Below are 21685 nucleotides of genomic sequence, written 5' to 3'. Positions count from 1 at the left end.
ATACAAAAAAAAGGGGATCAAGTCTCCCCACTCTCCCCTACGCTAAAGTGTTCATCATCCCTTCAACTTCATAATTTACCTCATCGAGTGGAGCAAAATCGCAAGCTTTTTGTCACGTTCCAGAATCGAAAACAAAACAAAAATATTTCAAAGTCGTTGTCAAAAAGCCGCATTCTGTCCATTTCGTTTTTTTTTTTTGCCATGTCCAGCCCACGTCCATACCAGGACACCATCAAACTTTGTTTATGGTACGTGGCTGGAATTTACATTTTGTGCGTACAAATTCCTGGAAGAACAAAAAAGTGCTGGTGACCTTCCTCTCGAGCGCGCTGGGAAATATTTCACACAATTTAAGCGCTTTTTTTACATTTTGCTCGGTAATGTAATTTTTCGAGTGACAAATTTATTCAAATCTGGCAGCACAACAAAAATACAGAGAACGCTAAGTGGTCCATTTTCAACTCTATTTGTCGAAACACGATTTTCACGGAATTGTATTTACATGGACCAGGTGAATATTAATGACGGTGGTTGCGCAATTAGGGTGTTGAGGCGATGCTTTTATTTTGGTTGGAGTAGAAGAGTAAATATTTTAAAATCAATCTTTTTCATTTCTCCACTTTAAAGCTCTTCTAAACCAGAAACCTTTTCTAACGTTCCAGCTTCACAAAAGAGAACGCCTTTCAATTATGTTCCCATTTCGCAGCACAAATAAAATTGGCTCCGGGAGGATGTTTTAACAAAAAATGCCCACTTTTGCAGAAGCAATTTCATAGCCCAACACACACATAACCTCGAAACGAACGAACCGGCGAGGTCTGAAGTCGTAGACGTCGTCGCCGGCGAGATGTCGTCCTCCTAGTCTGGGAAAATTGAGGCTGGAATTTCTCCCTGCGCGAGACCTCAATCGTTGTGGGAAGGAATTTTCCGGTCAACGCTTTTCATTTGGTCGGCGGCGAAAATCCAATAAAAATGACGCTCCGAGAATTGTTTCTGATGTCTTGATTGGTTCAAGTGGAATTCAATTGGCGGATATTTTATCGCTTTATGCTATGGGCAGGAAAATTTTGAACAATTCCAGGGTTATCCTCTATTTTAAGAAATTGTCTCTCTCTCTCTCTCTCTCTCTCTCTCTCTCTCTCTCTCTCTCTCTCTCTCTCTCTCTCTCTCTCTCTCTCTCTCTCTCTCTGTCTCATCTAGAAATTCCCACTGCGGTTGCTGATTCTTAACATTCCACGGATATACCAGACACTCATCGTCGCGATCGGTTACACCGGCATACCCCGGGTTGAAATTCTTGAAGAATATAAAGTTGCCAGGAGGGTACCGATTACGTTCTGTGCGTTGTGGAAAAACAACTGGTGAACGAATCTTTTTACACCTTAAACTAAATCCTTACACAATAAAAAAATGGTTAATACATTTTTGTCTTATTTAAATAAATTTTGAATGATTTATTTAATAGAAAAGATATTTGAACAAAAGTTTATCTATTGAAATCGATTAACTGATCAAAGTGATGATTTATTATGTCATTTAAAAATTATAATAGATTTTAAACAGATAATGACTTACAATAGAAAAAAAATTAACATGCCTGAAGTTATACTTCGTCAAGAATTTGGCATATTTATTAAAATTAATTAGTTACAATCCCCTCAAATTAATTTTATTTTCTTATAAGTGGCTTCTAATTCCAAACCTATTTGGTTTGGATTTGGTTGAAACTGCCATTTTGCATGGTTTTCTCCATACAAATTTGGAAGCTGTATATAAAAAAGTGATTTGCAAAAAAACAAAGATCTGTATCCAGAGAAATAATTTTCCAATCTTTTTGATGTCTTCGATATAGTTGCAATTGAGACTATTTTTATTGGTACATGAAAAAACATTTTTTAACTAACTTTTTATCTTACCCCCTGAAAAAAAGTTCCAGTTGCTTGATACGGTCATTCAGTTTGAAAAAAAGTGATTTTTTTAAATATATAAAAAAAGAACTTTTGCGTATTTTTAAAACATTTTTTAAAGCAGTGTTAATCATTGTTCATCTCATGAAAAAAAAACCATAGGATTTTTTTTCTCTTCAATTTTCATATTTAGATATTGCATTGTTGATCCAACCATTAGATGCAGAGGTATGGCCTTACAATTATTAAAATTATGAATAAATAGTAATATTATAGTACTATTTTTTCGGAGTTCCTTTTTTTCCTAATAGTCCTAATCAAAACATAAAGCATTACCGAGACTTCAAATCGATCACAAAATCCCTTTTTTAAATTTTCGATTATTTGTAAAGCATTTTTCTATGGACAGCCCCCAATTTGTTTTGAGACTTGTATGAAGAAAGCAATGACACAAAATGGCTTATTTAGATCGAAGGAATGAAAATAAATAAATAAACAAAAGAGCTTAAAGTCGATTTTCATAAACTTAGTACTCAGAACTGAAGTTTAAACAATATTACAAACAGTTATTTCATAAATTGATACCGAGCAATTAAATGTATCCTATATCCTGTTTAAAAAAAAATGTGACTACCTTAAGGTAGTTAGCGTCTTCCTCACATTATTATCTATTATTGATTAATTGTTCAAAAAGTGTATAAATAACACTTAAGTGCTCATAACTTTTGATAGGATAGTCAGATCTTCAATCTATTGGGCTCTATGGAAAGGTCTTTTGATTACTCATCTAACGCACCAAAATATCTGAGATCCAGCTTTCAAAAAGTATAAAAATAGCACTTATATTCAATCATTTAGACTCGTTGCAAAGGTCTTTCAATAACCTTTTTTAAAATTACATGACATGACGGGTTTTTTTTTTATAAAAAAAAACACCCTTTTAACAATTTTTCGGACATTTGCCAAAACTGTTTTTTAGGCATAACTTTTGAACCACTTAACAAAACATCATAACTTATTTTTCAAGTGATTTTATAGCCTTTCCTAATTGATGTGATGAAGGCAAAAATAACAAACACGAAAAAAATAGATTCATGATTCACTTTGACACAAACCTTCAGATAATCGATAATTTAATGGAAATCGTAGTTTTTGTCTTCTTTATAAGTGGATTTATGTAAAAATATAACGTTTTTACTTATATTTTAGATTATGCTCCAATTTTCTCCAAATCGTGAAACCAGCTTTTGTCCACCATAAATCAAAGATTCAATTTAATTGTTGAGTTGAGCAATTTTTGCTTGTAACCCACATATAACACATTTTGAAAGCACAAAAACAACTTTCAAAGTGTTTTATTTTATGTTAATTCACAATATCGTCCCCTTTGAAAAATTGAGTAGATTATTGGAAAATTTATCGAACCACAATTTGAAACGTAATTAAGTAATATTTTCCTAGTTAATATTATTCCAAATTACTTGAAACACAAAACATCATTGAAAGGCTAAATTGCATAATTAAAACGTATTATTTATCATCAATATCTTATCCTATCATATTTATGTCTGCATCGATTTAAAACATATTTCAAGAGGATACTTTATCTGAGTGCATTCACTAAAGCATGCTTCAAGTGTCTCTCAATTGTCACCTCGTGCTTCAGGTAAAACGAAAGAGGGAGAAATAAAAAAACGAACTCAAAGTGATGAGCACGAACACCCCGCGTTCATTGACTTGTGGTCGGTACGTGCAGCTATGGCATGGCACACAATGTGGCGTAAGAACAAGAACAGGTCATAATTAAATTACCGCAAAGTTTGACCAACTTGTAACGATTTAACATTAGTCAATTTATCAGAACATCATCAAACAGACAAAGTGCTCCTCGTTACCGACAAATCGAGTACTTTCAGCGATTTATCTTGTCCAAAATAATCACCAAAAATCATTTTTTTTATTTTCCTCCGAGATTCACCTTAAACAAATAGACACTCTCTGTTTTTCGTGAAAAACGAGGTGATAAATGCTGCAAATTACCCGTCATCAACTTACTGTGCAAAAGGGAACAAAGACCCTGCTCACCTGTACCACGGGAGCAAGTGCAACAAAAAACAAACTGCATGAATGCACTTTTGTTTCCATTCTTGGGGCGGCTGTCCAAACGCGCGATGGGTCATTAAGCGGGTAATGATTTGCTACTTTTCTTTTTGGACTACTGCTGATGTTGTTCTCTCTTGATATATTTGGCATTTTTGTCAGTTTTTTAGATCCTAACGACGGTTTCCACGCGAAATCGACCACTCAAAATCCGGACCATTCCCGATCTTCATAAAACTTGCTGGATCGTTAGTCCTACTCAAATCAACAACTCCTGTGCACTCAGTTTGGTAATTCACAATGGCATTTGAATTTTAGGAACTTTTTTAGTTTTAATTTTTTTGTAATTACGTTTAAATTGAATAAATCATATCTTTCGAAGGAGATGTTCAAAAAAATCGATCGAAAGTGTGTTTTAACGGAAATCGTGCGCTCTTTTCAATGAAAATATTTCCAAAAGCCTAAACTTTCATTTTCGATCAAAAAACGGCCAAAAATCAAACTTTTTTCGAAAATCAGGCTGAATACACCCTTCGATTCAATTTTTGCCATTACCATTCGAAAGAGCGGACAATTTCCTACTTTTCTTCCATAGACACCAAGTTGGAGCGATAGCGTTTTCGAGTAGTTTTTAAATAAAAACCTTTTTTCGTTTTTTTTTTTATTTTTTTTCCAAAAAGCTAAATTACATGTTTTATGGCAAATTTTATAACAGATCCCATTTTTAAACATGAAACAAAGTTCTGCTTCCGTGTTTTTGAGTTTTATCTTGAAGTACCGGTTTCAAATACATATAAAAGGAACGAAATTATTACTAAAGATAACCAAACAAGGTGCACTTAAAATAACATTTCCTGAACCACTTTTGTTATGGAAAAATATTTATCTCACTCGTCGGTGTTGTTAATACCTGCAAAATAGTTTAATTTTTCCTAATTTTTCGGGTTATTATGGTGGTTCCTGTCGCGTCAGGGCGGTTCAAAGATGACAATTTTGAGTATTTTTTAAATAACCATTGTCAAACGCCGTTTCAACAGAGCAAATGCGTATTTTTCCTTGAAAACCTTTCTTTTACAAACCGGATAACTATAGTTGGCTGAAAAAATGTCAAGTTAGTCAAGGTTTTTGAAATATGTGTTGTTTTTTTTTGCAAAATTGCCATAATTCCCAATAGTTTTTTTTTCTATTTTATGGGTCATTAGGGTGGTTTTTGACAAATCAAAAATTCTGGGTAGGATTTAATCTTATTTAAATTGTAGAAAAAAACACGTTGACAAATAATTGAACATCTTACAATATTCTGCTAAGGACTTAGGTGTTTTGTTGAATAAAAATGTTGTATTTACGGTGTTCCAATACAACAATTTCCTACGCAAACAGCATGACCTAACTCGTAAGTGCTCGGATCGGCTTCAAATTTTCGGAATTCTCTACCAAAATAGTTTTATACATAATTTTTGTTAGGTCATTTGGGTGGTTCCTGCCGCGTCAGGGTGGGCCATGGGAATTATGGCGATTTTGCAAAAAAAAAACACATATTTCAAAAACCTTGACTTACTTGACATTGTTTCAACCAACTATAGTTATCCGGTTTGTAAAAGAAAGGTTTTCAAGGAAAAATACGCATTTGCTCTGTTGAAACGGCGTTTGACAATGGTTATTTAAAAAATACTCAAAATTGTCATCTTTGAACCGCCCTGACGCGACAGGAACCACCATAATAACCCGAAAAATTAGGAAAAATTAAACTATTTTGCAGGTATTAACAACACCGACGAGTGAGATAAATATTTTTCCATAACAAAAGTGGTTCAGGAAATGTTATTTTAAGTGCACCTTGTTTGGTTATCTTTAGTAATAATTTCGTTCCTTTTATATGTATTTGAAACCGGTACTTCAAGATAAAACTCAAAAACACGGAAGCAGAACTTTGTTTCGTGTTTAAAAATGGGATCTGTTATAAAATTTGCCATAAAACATGTAATTTAGCTTTTTGGAAAAAAAATAAAAAAAAACGAAAAAAGGTTTTTATTTAAAAGCTACTCGAAAACGCTATCGCTCCAACTTGGTGTCTATGGAAGAAAAGTAGGAAATTGTCCGCTCTTTCGAATGGTAATGGCAAAAATTGAATCGAAGGGTGTATTCAGCCTGATTTTCGAAAAAAGTTTGATTTTTGGCCGTTTTTTTGATCGAAAATGAAAGTTTAGGCTTTTGGAAATATTTTCATTGAAAAGAGCGCACGATTTCCGTTAAAACACACTTTCGATCGATTTTTTTAAACATCTCCTTCGAAAGATATGATTTATTCAATTTAAACGTAATTACAAAAAAATTAAAACTTAAAAAGTTCAAAAAATTCAAATGCCATTTTGAATTACCAAACTGAGTGCACAGGAGTTGTTGATTTGAGTAGGACAAACGATCCAGCAAGTTTTGTGAAGATCGGGAATGGTCCGGTTCAAAATCATATTTTTTTGGTCGATTTCGGGTGGAAACCGTCTAACTTAAAAAAGGGTTTTAATAAACTAAATGAAAAATGCCAAATTAAACCTAATTATGGCAAGAGTTAACGTCAACTTCAACAAGGTGCTACCGACTCTTCCAGTAGGAACCATCAAACCACCACCAGAAAGGACGGAGGGGGAAGATCCACCCACCTAGTCGACTAAATTAATGTTGTCTTTCGGTGTGATAGCATCAATTTTTCATCCAACTCGAACGCGGAGCGGATGGCCAGCACACCTTACTTTCGTCGGTCGATCTCTGGATTTGATGGGACCTCGAACGAACTCAATTCATCATTATTTGGTGCAAATTGGTGCAGAGGACGGCGAACGATGGAACGATTGCGCGATGAAATTACAGTTGGAGGAAAATGTTTGAGAGAAAAATGGAGTAAAAATAGTTTTTCAATGGCTGAATTTGGAAAAAACAATAACATGGAAACCAAATCTAATTTCTCGAATAACCTTAAAGGTTAAGTTTAGTAATGTATTCAATGTTATGATACACAATTTATTTACTGTTAGCAAGTGTTGATTTATTTTTCTTAAACGTTACATTAAAAGATATTGAATAGTTTTATATGAGTTTTTTCCTTAAGGCACATTAACCTTAAATATTTAAAAAACACATCCTAAAAAATCAATAAAAAAAATCATATCGGAAAATGAACAACATTTATGAATCCTTCAGACAGAAATTTTAAGTGTAACTTAAACTGGAATTAAATAATAGCTTCGAATTTCTTGGCATTTTAAGTAGAACAAAGTTCACCGTTGTTTTGAAAAATTTGAAACATCATATTTTGAAGAAAAAATCTATTAAATAAGAATTTTAGACAATGTTGTAACTTTAATCAATTTAACCTCAAAATTATATAAATTTATTTTGAAGTCTCTAAACGGCTTTTGACCTAAAAAATCGCCAAAAATAAAAAAAAAGAGCAAAGTAATTCTCGCTGAAAGTGGACCACTATTTACACAAGGTGCTCAAAAATCAAAAGCAATGTACTTTTCCAATAGCCCCCACCAAGTTATGAATGAAACCATGTTTGGTTGGTTAAATTTTTCCTCACCTCGGCGCCACGAAGCTAAAACATTTTTTTTAATTGGTAATTTTTTGACATAGGCGCGCCTACAAAATTGCTAATAACTTTGCAAAACTTCAACGAACCCTTGATGTTTAGGGGTGTTTTGAAAAGGAAATGAGCAGAGCTTTTGAATGCACTTGTCAGAAAAATACCGTTCCATACATTTTTTAGCCACAAAACACCAATGTATTTTTAAAAGTCATTTTTGAAGGCCGGCGCCCCGCTTTATCGAAAATCTGACAAATCCATTCGAAAGCTGAGACGATTTCACATAAAGGACCAATAAATCTAAGGTGTATGTTCCTCCTATCTTTTTTAATCTAATTTTGATTCTGTAAGCGCAGCGCTCCGTTCGCATTTCGGGCACCCAAAATGTTGCAATTTGCTTGCCTCATTTTAAGGTTTTGTCAAAAAATATTGGTGCTCAATTTTTAAATGATAGTTTATTGTCCAAGGATCAAAATGCACTTTCGATAATTGACCAATATTTATGTTTTTGGGTTCTTCCATGCAATTTAATGTAAAAAAAATGCCAATTTTACAAATTTCTCAGAATTAACAAGCACGGCCTATTATTTACATGCGGCATATGTTTTTGAGGCCAGAGTATGGTTTCTTGTAGTTATTTTGGTCGCTGAATTCGGATCTGGAATCAAATTTCAGATAAACAGTGATATTTAAGCCACGCTCAAATATTATTTGCGTGTTTTCCCCATAGCCACTTAGGGATCGGCAGCCGAAGCCGCTAACCTCCGCGCCACGAGGCCTCTCAAAACAATCAGAAGTTGAAGAAACAATCTCCATAAAAAATGCATGAGTAAAATATCAATTAAGGGTGCACAGCAACCAAGGAAGTTGTTGTCTTCTTATTCCAAAATTGACAAACTTACGGACCCAATCCTGCAACAATCTGATTGTAAAAATAGACAGATTTTGTTGTAAATCGCTTAGTAGACTCTACTTTAGGGGATAAAAAGAGAATTATATCGGTAGTTCCCGTAGTTTCGAAAATACTAAAATATCTGTAACAAAAATCTTGGTGCAAAAGCTCTGGTTGATGTGCACCGTTAAAGGTGAGCAAAAGATGAAATATGACCGAATTCACTAGCGATTAAAATTACAGCATATTACCGCAAATAAATTTTGGTCGTGGCTCCAAATTTAACTGTTATTCTGAAATTTGATTCCAGATCTAAATTCAGCGACCTAAATAACTATAAGAAACCATACTCTGGCCTCAAAAACATATGCCGCATTTAAATAATAGGCCGTGCTTGTTAATTCTGAGAAATTTGTAAAATTGGCACTGTTTTTATCTCACTAAAACTAAAATATCTTGGCACTGGAGTATCGAAATTACGTTTTCTTTTAGAGAAAAATGTTCGTGGTGAAATTTCCTACATGCTACATTTATTAGTTCTACTGAAAAAAGTCCACCGAATTGTAAGTGAGCATTTTACAAAAAAAAAGTAGAATAAAACAATTTTTCGACATTAAATTTCCTGGAAGAACCCAAAAACATAAATATTGGTCAATTATCGAAAGTGCATTTTGATCCTTGGACAATAAACTATCATTTAAAAAGTGAGCACCAATATTTTTTGACAAAACCTTAAAATGAGGCAAGCAAATTGCAACATTTTGGGTGCCCGAAATGCGAACGGAGCGCTGCGCTTACAGAATCAAAATTAGATTAAAAAAGATAGGAGGAACATACACCTTAGATTTATTGGTCCTTTATGTGAAATCGTCTCAGCTTTCGAATGGATTTGTCAGATTTTCGATAAAGCGGGGCGCCGGCCTTCAAAAATGACTTTTAAAAATACATTGGTGTTTTGTGGCTAAAAAATGTATGGAACGGTATTTTTCTGACAAGTGCATTCGAAAGCTCTGCTCATTTCCTTTCCAAAACACCCCTAAACATCAAGGGTTCGTTGAAGTTTTGCAAAGTTATTAGCAATTTTGTAGGCGCGCCTAAGTCAAAAAATTACCAATTAAAAAAAATGTTTTGGCTTCGTGGCGCCGAGGTGAGGAAAAATTTAACCAATCAAACATGGTTTCATTCATAACTTGGTGGGGGCTATTGGAAAAGTACATTGCTTTTGATTTTTGAGCACCTTGTGTAAATAGTGGTCCACTTTCAGCGAGAATTACTCAGCAACTCTCCCACGATTGAGTAAATTTTAAGAGATTTTTTTTACTATTATGTTTGGATGAAACTGTGTGTGTGAAGCAGCCATGTCAGATATACAGATAAATCTGTATTATACAGATTTTTCGATCCCAAAAATCACAAAAATCTGTATATACAGATTTTATAAAAATGATTTTAATTAAAAATTCCAACAATTCAGTAATTTAATTAAGCTTAAATAAGATTAAAAAGCTTAAATCTGTTGCTAAAAGTCTAAAAAAAACTTCTATGGCTTCGATTTTGACATGAAACAGATAAAATACAGATATATCTTTAAGAAAATACAGATCTCCCATAATATAATCTGTCATCGTTAGTGTGAAGTGATTTTGCATCATTAGTTCGTCAACACAAGTTTTCAAACAATATTGGCAGCTGTCCATACAAAAAGGTTATTCAAATATTCAGAAAAAAAATCTGGTTTTCTGATCGATTTGGTGTCTTCGTCAAAGTTTTAGGTATTGCTTAGAACTTTTCAGAATTTCCGGAAAATGCCATCTATGGAACTATGGCATAAGTTTAAAATTGATTTGACAATGTTGTAATCGAAAAATATATTTTGACTTTATTTGAAATCGAAAAGTATTTTACATAAATTTCGATATCGTACATCGTTTATCAGTAATATCAATTAAAAATTACCTATTATCATTAAAAGTTAGGGACCATCCATAAACCACGTAGACACTTTTTTTGGTAATCTCAACCCCCCCCCCCCCCCATCGTGGACGATTTCCATACAAAAAAAAACTTTTTTGTACAGATCGTGGGAAAACGCCAACACATCCACCCTCCCCCCCATCCATAAGGTGTCCACGTGTTTTATGGATGGTCCCTTATGATCAAGCTTTCCTTTTCAAAGTATTCTTTAAATTTGCCTTTTTTTACCTAACATTTGAAAAGTTTCAGATGCACTTTTTGATCATATCAAATGTTAGGGTTAATTTGAAAATTTGGAAATTTTTTTTATTCGAGAGCTCAGAAAATTTCACGAAACTTCATTTTTTTTGTCGTTGAAAATGACTCACCTATTCACCCCATCCTAATCCGTACATAACATGAAAAAAAATCCTTTTAAAAAAGGTCGAAATATCTAATCAAATCTTTTTTTAAGCTTCTTGATATCTCTTGAAGGGGATCGGTATGACATCTTCCTTTTTTTGGGTTTTTCAAAAAGGGGGCCATTCATAAACTATGTGGACACTTCAGGAGGAGGGAGGCGGAGAGAGTTTTTGCAATTGTCCATTAAGGGTCTGAAATTTTCAAAAAAGTTCAACTTTTCATATTTTTCAGCTCGAAATTGTGAAGAGATCAAAATTAGATTCAATAGGGACTTTCATTTTATAGCATTTAATATGTTTTTTAGAGCAGCTATATTATTTTTCAATTTAAAATTATTAGTTTTTTAATGTAGCTTTGCACACTATTTTTTTAACAATGTTGTACAAAATTGCAGCGCAAGCAAACAAAAGTTAGCATCACTGAATGAACAATATTAAAAAAAAAAAAAACGTGGCTTTTTAATGATAACTTCAATTTGACATTTATAAAGTTGATCACAAACTCACGTTATAAACTGTAGATGAAGTACGATGAAGCAGAAGTCAATCAAATGACAGGTTATTCTGTATACATTGGATTGCTTGCTACAGATATAACATGATTTGGTTTGCATCTAGATGAGATTAGATGTTTTTGATAAGACGACCGAAATCTATCATCAGCGAAGCGTTCATTCAAGTGGTGTTTAAACATATTTTAAAATTTAAAAGGAATTATAGAATAGAAAGTTATTGCATTATATGCTTGGCATGGTTATTTCTAGAAGTTGGAATAAGATGAAAGGCTACGATATCGAAATTTAACTAATTCAACTCAGATGAGACATATGACACAAAAAAGCTTGTCACTTCAGTTAATCTAGCCTCTTCTGCGAAATCATCTTATCACGTGCAAACGACTCCTCCTCGTAAACGCAAAGGTGTCAACGATTTGCTTCATGGTATCGTGGGAAACCCGTCGTGGAAAGATATGGCCGGGAGGTGCAACCCAAATCCAGCTCCAGTCCCTTTATGTCAAGTTTGGGTGGATTACCATATTTGAAAGAGGTCCCTTTCATCGTGAAACATGGCGTACTTCTTGGGAGGATGCGCATAATACGGAGTGAATCCCTCTAGGACATAATGATAAAAGTAATCTAATTATACATCTTATTTAAGGATTCTGACGAAATTTGTTCTAACGAATGATTTTGATTAGATGTGAACTAAAGTTATGCGATTTTCAATAATACAACATTTTTTTGGTCAATTTCAGTTGGATTAGTAAAACTAGTTGAGTAAAATGATAAGTTTTGGTTCAATTTCAATTGTAAATTCTCCAACAGACACCACAATCGTGTACTTTGCCAATATTTGGTGTCAATATCGGCATAATGTGGCATAATATGATGCATCAGCAGCGGCACTCAACAATAGCTATTTACGCACTTGAACACAAAAATTCACTCAACAAACTGCAAAGGGAATCAATATCACCCTATATGTTAATGTTGTGTAAGCTGTTTTTATTGCATTTGCACCACAATCCGATCGAAAATCGAATGCTATTGGTGACTTAATGTCGAGATTATTTCGAATGCGCCCATGAATATTTCACTCTGACTCCACGTGCGCCATTTAAAACCTATTATGTTAATTCTTTGTTCCATTGAAAATAAGACTCACCTTAGATGATGATATCACGCTGCCATTAATGGGATCGTTTGAAGTTTGGAATGTTCCTGAAAATAAAAATAAGGTCTTAAATTAGATTCATTATTTTAACAATTCTAAATGAAACTATTCGCAAATCGCAAATAACAAACTCAATCAGTTTTGCTAGAATTTAAATATCAATTACAACTAAACTCATCGGAAAATAATACCCACGCCAGCACTCATCACACCGTGAAATAGTGACAGCTTCAGTCGCATGGCACCCTGGCTTTGCCGGGATGACATGACCACATGGGAAATTTAAATTTCAAATTAAATCCGACGGATCATCGGATACCGAGTCGACCAGTCCACAGTGCATGTCGGAGCCACCGGAGTCAATAATCACACGGTTTACGGGAAAAACTGTTTAATTAAAACTGCATCACCGCAAACACCCATCTACCAGATTTGTGGTCCAGCAGAAGGGTGGTTGGGGAGGTTGGGCGGACTGCGGCAAAAAGTGTCAATTGATTGACAGGTTTGAACTAATTGATGGTTGGTTATGGGTAAATTGAGCATTGATTGTGATGAAATAAACATGGTTGCATTTAAATACAATTTATTAATATTTTTTATTTTTTTTTATCATTACAAGCACCACACAAAATAATTTTAAGTGCTCATTTTCATCAGATCAGTGAATTGAAATATTCATCAATTAGTGAACAAAAATGTTTTAAAAACTTTTTTAAGCATTTTGTGACACTCCATGATTCAATATTTCGAATATCAAGCTTAAAATTTTAATTTTAGCGCCAAAAAACAAGTAACTGCTTTTGAATTCGTGTGGAGTACTCTTGGTTTACTCAAATCAAATTTTAATTGTTTTTTTTTTTGTTATTTGGATAAAACTTTGTCCTATGTCAGAAAAAACAACTTATTTTTGCAATACAAGTCTTCATGCAATATTGTTGGCATACGAAATTGGTAGGAAAATATTAAAAAAAAAAACATAATTTTAAGAAGCGATTTGCTCATCAATTTGATGTCTTCGGCAAAGTAAAAGTTTATGATCAGGACTGTTCAGAATTGAAATATGATTATGCAAAAAACACATTTTTTCAGTAAGTGTTATCACCAGAATTTGAACGGGGTCGATTTTTTATATTTAAAAATGTAAATACTGTCAAATTTGTTGTTAATTTCAACAACAAAAAAATTGCACATATTTTAAAGTATTCAAAATAAAATACTTGATTTCAAAAAATTTCAGATAGTAAATTTCACGAAAGTTTTAAAACAAACATTGCATAAACAGTCTAGACTCAATTATCCAAATTTTTCGGTTATCCGAAATTTTGATTATCCAAAGTTCGATTAAGGTTTGTAAGGAACTTTTGAAGCGAATCAATGAAATTTTTTTTCTTCAAATCATTCTTTAAACATCAAATTTGAGTTCTGCTATCCCGTTTTAGTCGTATTTGAATAGCTGATTGCTTATAAATCACCAGATTTATTTTCTCAATATTTCATTGCACCATTTTGGCTGTCATCTTGGATTTAGAAAAATTAGGAAACAATAATTTTTCAATTTATTCAATTTTCAATTTATTGGAATTTTATTATGCTGGCTCTGACAAATATTTTATCACATAATATTTATTATTATTTTTGTTTTATGGTTTTCTTCACCCCTCTTCGATTTGCGTGAAACTTTGTCCGAAGGGGTAACTTTTGTCCCTGATCACGATTTCGAGGTCCGTTTTTTGATATCTCGTGACGGAGGGGCGGTACAATCCCTTCCATTTTTTAAACATGCGAAAAAAGAGAGTAAAAAAAAAAAGTAAATCTTTCCCAGTTCCTGAGGGGAACACCCTTGAAGAGTATCGGGGCCGGCATTTACAAAGCGGATTCAGTGGCAATTTCATTCTCAACTTAATGTTAACATGTTAAGGTTAATGTTAACATGTTAAGGTTAATGTTAACATTCCATAGGTCGCCTCCCTAAGGTGTCGTGATAAGGTCCAGTTTGTGACGATACACTACCTTCCCTTTACTATGCAATCGAATCCAGAAGAGAAACGATCACCAGTTGTGTTGGTCCGAGCCGGGATTTGAACCCCGATCTACCGCTTGCTAGGCGGAAGCGTTACCACTAGGCTACGTGGCTCGGTCAGGAAAAAAGAGAGGTTTTTCAATAATTTGCAGCCTGAAATGGCGATGAGATGGAAATTTGGTGTCAAAAGGACTTTTATGTAAAATTTGACGCCCGATTTGATAACGTACTCAGAATTCCGAAAAAAAAACTTTTTTTCATCGAAAAAAACACCAAAAAAAGTAAAAAAAAAAACTCAGCCATTCTTCGTTACTTAACTGTTTTTTTTGGAACATGTAATTTCAAGGGAAATTTAATGAACTTTTCGAAACTACATTAACCCAGAAGGATCATTTTTTCATTAAGAACATTTTTTTTTTCATTTTAAAATGTCGTGGTACTGACAAACATTTTATCACAAAATATTTATTATTATTTATGTTTTATGGTTTTCTTTAGTCATTCCATTCATAGTAATTTAAAATATTTATTTATCTTGTTTTTTTATTTATTTTTTCATTGGTTTAAGTCCTATTTTACAATCTCGAATCATTATCTTTCGTTTATTAGAGTTGTTCAAAATTGTTTAGTTAATTTTTGTGTTTTTTTTTTCAGTGGCAAATTTGCAAAATTACATGAAATAATTTAAACCATTCTACAGCTTTCTCTGTTTTTTTTTTAATGAAAATTCAAAATTGGAAAAAAAATTAGGCGAATTTAAGAACGAACTTCCTGAAGTGGAGTTGATTCTTAAAGAGTTAAAATTTTCATCGACACAAAAGAAATGGAAAAATAAATATGAAATAAATAATGATCATGCAGAAAATTATATTTTTAATTTAATTATTACTTTGCATGAACTTTTTTTCTACATGAAACACTTTTTTTATGAAATTACAACTTGAAATTTTCAAATATTCGGAGCAAGTTTTTGACATTGAATTGGATTATTCGGGCACTTTTATTTACTTTTTTGAATCAACTGATAAATTTCCATTATTTCACATCTAACCCTACACCGCCCATGATAGCACCAGTTCTCTATATTAATTTTACTTTAAACTGAAATTTTCATTTAAAACTTCAGAACTTTTTGATATTTGGTCAAAATTAGTTCTTTCATTTCATTTTCATTTTCAATTGTAACCAAAAAGGAATGAAAAAATATACCTTCGCTTGAATTTTGGGAATTTCTGGAAAAATTAACAAATTACCAGGGAATCGGGAAATATTTTACGGGAATTCCGCATTTTCAATCATTTGTTTACCCACTTGAAACGAAAAAATCTAAGCGTTCAAAAATAATATAATAAAGTTGTTTGTTAACACCTAAACTCCCAAGCTCGAGAATAATGTGGAAATTATATGGAAATTCCTCCTTTTTCTAAAGCTTGGTAGCTTAGGTGTAAATATCATTTCGAAGGAACTACCTTATATATAATGCCTATATTAAAAAAAAGTTTTGTTATTTTATGTACAAACTTAATATTACAACTGTACATTAAAAAATAAATTTCATATAAATCTATAAATATTTATCAAGATTTACTTCAATTTATTGCCATCTTTCATCGTCGAATATTCAGTATTCATTTATTGCAACTGATTGTGTTTCATAAATGATACCCAAATGTCCCACAGTGGTAACTTTTCAACGCCATTAAACCAACATTTAAATCGTTCAACTCGACCCCGTATCAACGGACAAAAAAAAGCTCAACCCAAAGGCACCCACAAAAAATCAAACCACAGTTGTCGGAAATAATTGAAAAAGTTGTCAACCTGTAATCCTGCCGGTTTCAGGTAGAACAACAACCCGAGTTGACAGCCGATCGAGATGAGGGGTTCTGTATTCACACACAGGAAGCTGATACGCGAGTGGATAAAAAAAATTAAAATAAAAAAATATCAAGCTCATCGAGACCGCACAACCCGTGCCCGTGCCAGCCCAGAGAGTTGCGGTGGTTGTTTTTGTACGACACGGGGTTTATAAAACATTTGTTGATTCAGCACTCTGCAATGTTGATGAGTCCGCGCTGCGGGTCGACGTTGTTTGCTGACTTTGCGGAAATTGTACGAGTGTGGACGGCGGTGGAGTCGTCACTCTACGGTGATGTTCGTAAGTCACGACTCTAATGATCAATTATTCCGCTGATTCACCGTAATCTAACGGGGTAATACACGTGGTGGAGTAGTTTTCGAGGAGAGTGTAATCGCGGGGGTATTGGCCGAAAAAGTGAGGGGTCTTCAAAATCGATCCTAAGGGGAGGTTCATCGAGCGCTTGTCATAGATCAGGGGGAAATTAGATTCCAGCCGGAGCAACTGGTCTTGTTTGGGTGCACGTTTTAAAGTGGTATTCACCATGGTCGATTTTCCGCATGTTAAGAGGCAGTAAATCAGCACTGTTTCTGCATTTAGGAATGATTCACGACCATTTTGGCGGAGGTTACTCATGTTACCTAACCATTTCACGCTGGATACCACCCTCAACTTGAAAGTTCAATACGGTGTGGCTGTCGAGAATCGATTCTCGAACGCTCGTCACGTTCCAGGGCATGTGTCTCGTCATGACCGCGCTCGATCTTCTCGTGTCCCTCTTCGCTGTGCAGTTAAGAAGCTTCTGTATAGCCAAAGCTGAGCCCACAGGGCTTCACAGCAATCACGAATCTCTTGTATAAGCAAATCTTTAATTTACTTCTTCGAAATTGGCTACCGGCCGATGTAGTTGTAGTGGCTGGCTCTACCTCTCAGTTATTCAAAAGGGACTTTGAAAGCTGGAATGAAACTATCAACAACAAACTACCTACGAAAGAGACGAAACAAGTCAGACACACGTCATGAACACCCCCCTGTTTGAGCATCTCGATCACGTCCAGCTAAAACATTAAACCGTTTAGCCCAAAAGTGTGCTTGGAATTTCTGAAAAAGGGAGCTTGTCTAAATTTGCAATAATTGCAAATTTCCCCTGAAGGTTTCAGGGGAGAAATAATTTTGTTCTGAGAAGAGGGTGTCCCTTGGAAAGTAATTCCGTTGTCGAATTTATTGGACAGCTACACTTTAGCATGACATCGTGAAGTTCTCACCGACAACGTGGTCGTTTTGTTTGGTTACTAACTGCTCGTGGACTGAGCTGTGCTGAGCTAAATAAATGAGCAATTTTTAGATAATTGAATTAAAAAGCAAATATTACCATATAGCTGCACAGAAATGGAGGTCGCATCAACTTGCTGCAAATTGGGATGAAAGTTTATCAGAGCCTTCATGAAATATGAGCAATTCTATTCTAAATAAGTCTCTTTTAAAATTTTAATTTTGGTATTTTTTTATCCGGCTGAAACATGAAGCCCTTTTGCATCATTAGTTTGTCCATATAATTTTCCATACAAATTGGGCAGCTGTCCATACAAAAACGATTTATGAAAATTCAAAAATCTGGCATTAATTTAAAAAATTAATAACTGCGACTATTTTCAAAAAAGTTACCCAAAAATCGCTATAACTTGAAAACGGTGCACATTATGAAAATTTCACTAAAGTACTTTTTGATACAAAAAAAAAATCGAATGATCGAAATTTCAGAGAATTGCTCATTTATATAATTCAAAGTAGTTTTCAATGATTTTTTAATGATTTAGCTTAATAAATGACTTCGGTTATAAGAATTTTGAAAGCAATAAAAGTAGTTTGATTTGTTTTAAATTTAAACCATTGGTAGCTCTAGTGCTCTATAAATAATCAACTTTAAACTGTTATTTCTCGAAAACAATTAAACAAAATAAATCTTATTCTTTTTGCACAACCCTTTTTGATACATTTAATGATGCCAATTAAATTTTCATCCAATTTGGTCATGGTAAACAAAACATGAAAAAAAACTCAATCATGATCTTGGCGGGAAGGGTTACCTTATTTTTAAGAGGTTACATACATGTAGAATGTCACAAAATTCAATGTTTCAGAAAATTCACTAAATTTAGTAAAAAGATGATTTTCAATCCATCCTGAAAGTTTCATGAATATATTTCGTGACCGAACTGAGTAAGAGCCGATTTAAGTTCACAATTTTGCCATGCGCAAAGCGAACTGACATAATTTGTGAACGTTTTTCTCTAAACACCGAGTTGATTTACGGGTGCCACGATATCTCGAGATGGGATGGTCCAAATTGGCTGAAATTTGGGGTGAAGACTCTCAAGACATATTCCGTGTGTATGACGAAGCCCGATTTTGACTTTGCTTTTTTAAAAAATACAAAAATTAAAACTGTAAATTTTTTATATGAAAAACATAAAAATATTTTTATTTTTTAAAAAATTCTGTTTTTGAAAATCAGCTTTCATCATGCACACGGAACCGGTTAAACGAGTCTTCACCAAAATTTTGAGCCAATTTGGTCAAAGCAGTGTTGAGATATTCTGGCACCTGTTTTTTGAAACTGCTAACTTAAAATAGATTTTCTCGGCAATGGTACGTCCAAATGTCTTCATATAAATTTTGTTAATAGACGAAAATGTATATTTTTATGCCCTGCAAAAAGATTTAAATAAAATTTAAATTGTGTGCTCATACCCACCTCTAACATTTTTGGCGATTTACATGTATGTAACCCCTTAAATGATATAACAACAATTTTGAATTAAAATTTTACCAAAATTATAATAGTTTATTTTCATTTCATAATATCGTATCTTTTTTGCCAACAAATAATCAATATCTATTCCTAGTTGTTTATGTGAGCAACTCTCTACGAAATCGGCCGATTTCGACCATTTTTATTTTTTGTATTTTTTGATTTGACTCAAACTTTGTGGGGGCCTTCCCTATGACCAAATAAGCTATTTTGCGTCATTGGTTCACCCATACAAGTCTCCATACAATTTTGGCTGCTGTCCATACAAAAATGGTTTGTAAATATTCAAACAGCTGTAACTTTTGAGTGAATTTTCTGATCAATTTGGTGTCTTCGGCAAAGTTGTAGGTATTGTTGAGGACTTTTGAGAAAAAAATAGGTACACGGAAAAAAAAATTTGCAGATTTTTTTATCAACTTTTTTTTCACTAAAACTCAATTTCCCAAAATACGTATTTTTTGATTTTCGAGATTTTTTGATATGTTTTAGGGGACAAAAATCCGCAACTTTTGAGCCATAGAGAAACATGGTCAAAAAATCTGCCGCCGAGTTATGAATTTTTGAAAAAATAGTGATTTTTGGAAAAAGTCGAAGTTTTATGCAAAAACAAGTTTGACATTATTTTTTAATGCAAAATTGAATTTGCAATCGAAAAGTACTTTACAGATTTTTTGATTTAGGGCTCCGTTTTCAAGATATAGACACCGAAAGTTTGATTTTAGCGAAATATTTGCAGTTTTTCAATTTTTAAAAATAGTGACCATGAGTGACCATTTCTAAAAATATTTTTTTTGAAAAGTTCATAAAATTTGCTATAAAATTGTCTAAGAGACATTGAAGATTGGACCTCTGGTTGCTGAGATACAGCGGCTTAAAGAAAAAGAAACACGAAAATTGAAGTTTTCTGAGTCTCACCCAAACAGCCCACCATTTTCTAATGACGATATCTCAGCAATTAATGGTCCGATTTTCAATGTTAATACATGAAACATTCGTGAAATTTTCCGATCCTTTCGAAAAAAATATTTTGAAATTTTTTAAATCAAGACTAACATTTTAAAAGGGCCAAATATTGAATATTACGCCCATTTAAAATGCTAGTCTAGATTTAAAAATTTTCAAAATATTTTTTACGAAAAGATCGGAAAATTTCACGAATGTTTCATGTATTAACATTGAAAATCAGACCATTAATTGCTGAGATATCGTCATTAGAAAATGGTGGGCTGTTTGGGTGAGACTTAGAAAACTTCAATTTTCGTGTTTCTTTTTCTTTAAGCCGCTGTATCTCAGCAACCAGAGGTCCAATCTTCAATGTCTCTTAGACAATTTTATAGCAAATTTTATGAACTTTTCAAAAAAAATATTTTTAGAAATGGTCACTCATGGTCACTATTTTTAAAAATTGAAAAACTGCAAATATTTCGCTAAAATCAAACTTTCGGTAGCTATATCTTGAAAACGGAGTTTTTCATCAAAAAATATGTAAAGTACTTTTCGATTGCAAATTCAATTTTGCATTAAAAAATAATGTCAAACTTGTTTTTGCATGAAACTTCGATTTTTTCTAAAAATCACTATTTTTTTCAAAAATTCATAACTCGGCGGCAGATTTTTTGACCATGTTTCTCTATGGCTCAAAAGTTGCGGATTTTTGTCCCCTAAAACATATCAAAAAATCTCGAAAATCAAAAAATACGTATTTTGGGAAATCGAGTTTTAGTGAAAAAAAAGTTGATAAAAAAATCTGCAAATTTTTTTTTCCGTGTACCTATTTTTTTCTCAAAGGTCCTCAACAATACCTACAACTTTGCCGAAGACACCAAATTGATCAGAAAATTCACTCAAAAGTTACAGCTGTTTGAATATTTACATACCATTTTTGTATGGACAGCTGCCAAAATTGTATGGAGACTTGTATGGGTGAACCAATGACACAAAATAGCATATTTGGTCATAGGGAAGGCCCCCACAAAGTTTGAGCCAAATCAAAAAATACAAATAAAATCCATTTCCGGTTTTGGTAGAGAATTGCTCATGTTTAAAACATTGATATTATTTGAAATAACCCTTGACATGAAATTTTCAGACGAACTGATTTGTTCACTAAGAACATTAAATTTAATTTAATAAAATAAAATTGAGCACTTTAATTTTTTTGTAAATTTCAAAAAAACTGGAACAAAACTTTACATTTTGGTAACGCCACTTGAATTTCGAAAACAGGAAATAGAACGCCCTAGTCTTAAGCCTTCGGATACCTAGTTTCGAGTAGGAATCTCACAATAGAAACCACCAAGGCACGCTGCAGTGCGAATTTTTTGAATTCTTATAAATATAAAATGGTCAGTTTAACAAACATACAATTTTTCTATTCTTTTAAATCTGCCTCTTAAAAAAACTCGAATCTGTTCACTTCAACTTTTACAAAACTTCCTTATTGCATCATCACCCCAGGCCCAAAATC

At 33.2% G+C, this 21685-nt stretch overlaps 2 protein-coding genes across 3 annotated transcripts in view; one reads left to right on the top strand and one right to left on the bottom strand.

Annotated features, from left to right (window-relative positions):
- Positions 1 to 21685, top strand: part of LOC120430668 (trissin receptor-like) — a 429039-nt gene that overhangs the window by 216264 nt on the left and 191090 nt on the right. The window lies entirely within an intron of this gene.
- LOC120416773 (uncharacterized) overlaps positions 1 to 21685 on the bottom strand; it is a 79320-nt gene that overhangs the window by 43194 nt on the left and 14441 nt on the right. For both annotated transcript variants that reach the window (XM_039578635.2, XM_052707997.1), the window contains exon 2: positions 12520 to 12575. The gene's annotated coding sequence lies outside the window, so the exon portion shown is untranslated. The remainder of the gene's footprint in view (positions 1 to 12519; positions 12576 to 21685) is intronic.

Source organism: Culex pipiens, chromosome 2, assembly GCF_016801865.2.
Source record: "Culex pipiens pallens isolate TS chromosome 2, TS_CPP_V2, whole genome shotgun sequence".
NCBI lineage: Eukaryota > Metazoa > Arthropoda > Insecta > Diptera > Culicidae > Culex > Culex pipiens.
This window is presented reverse-complemented; position numbering and strand designations above follow the sequence as displayed.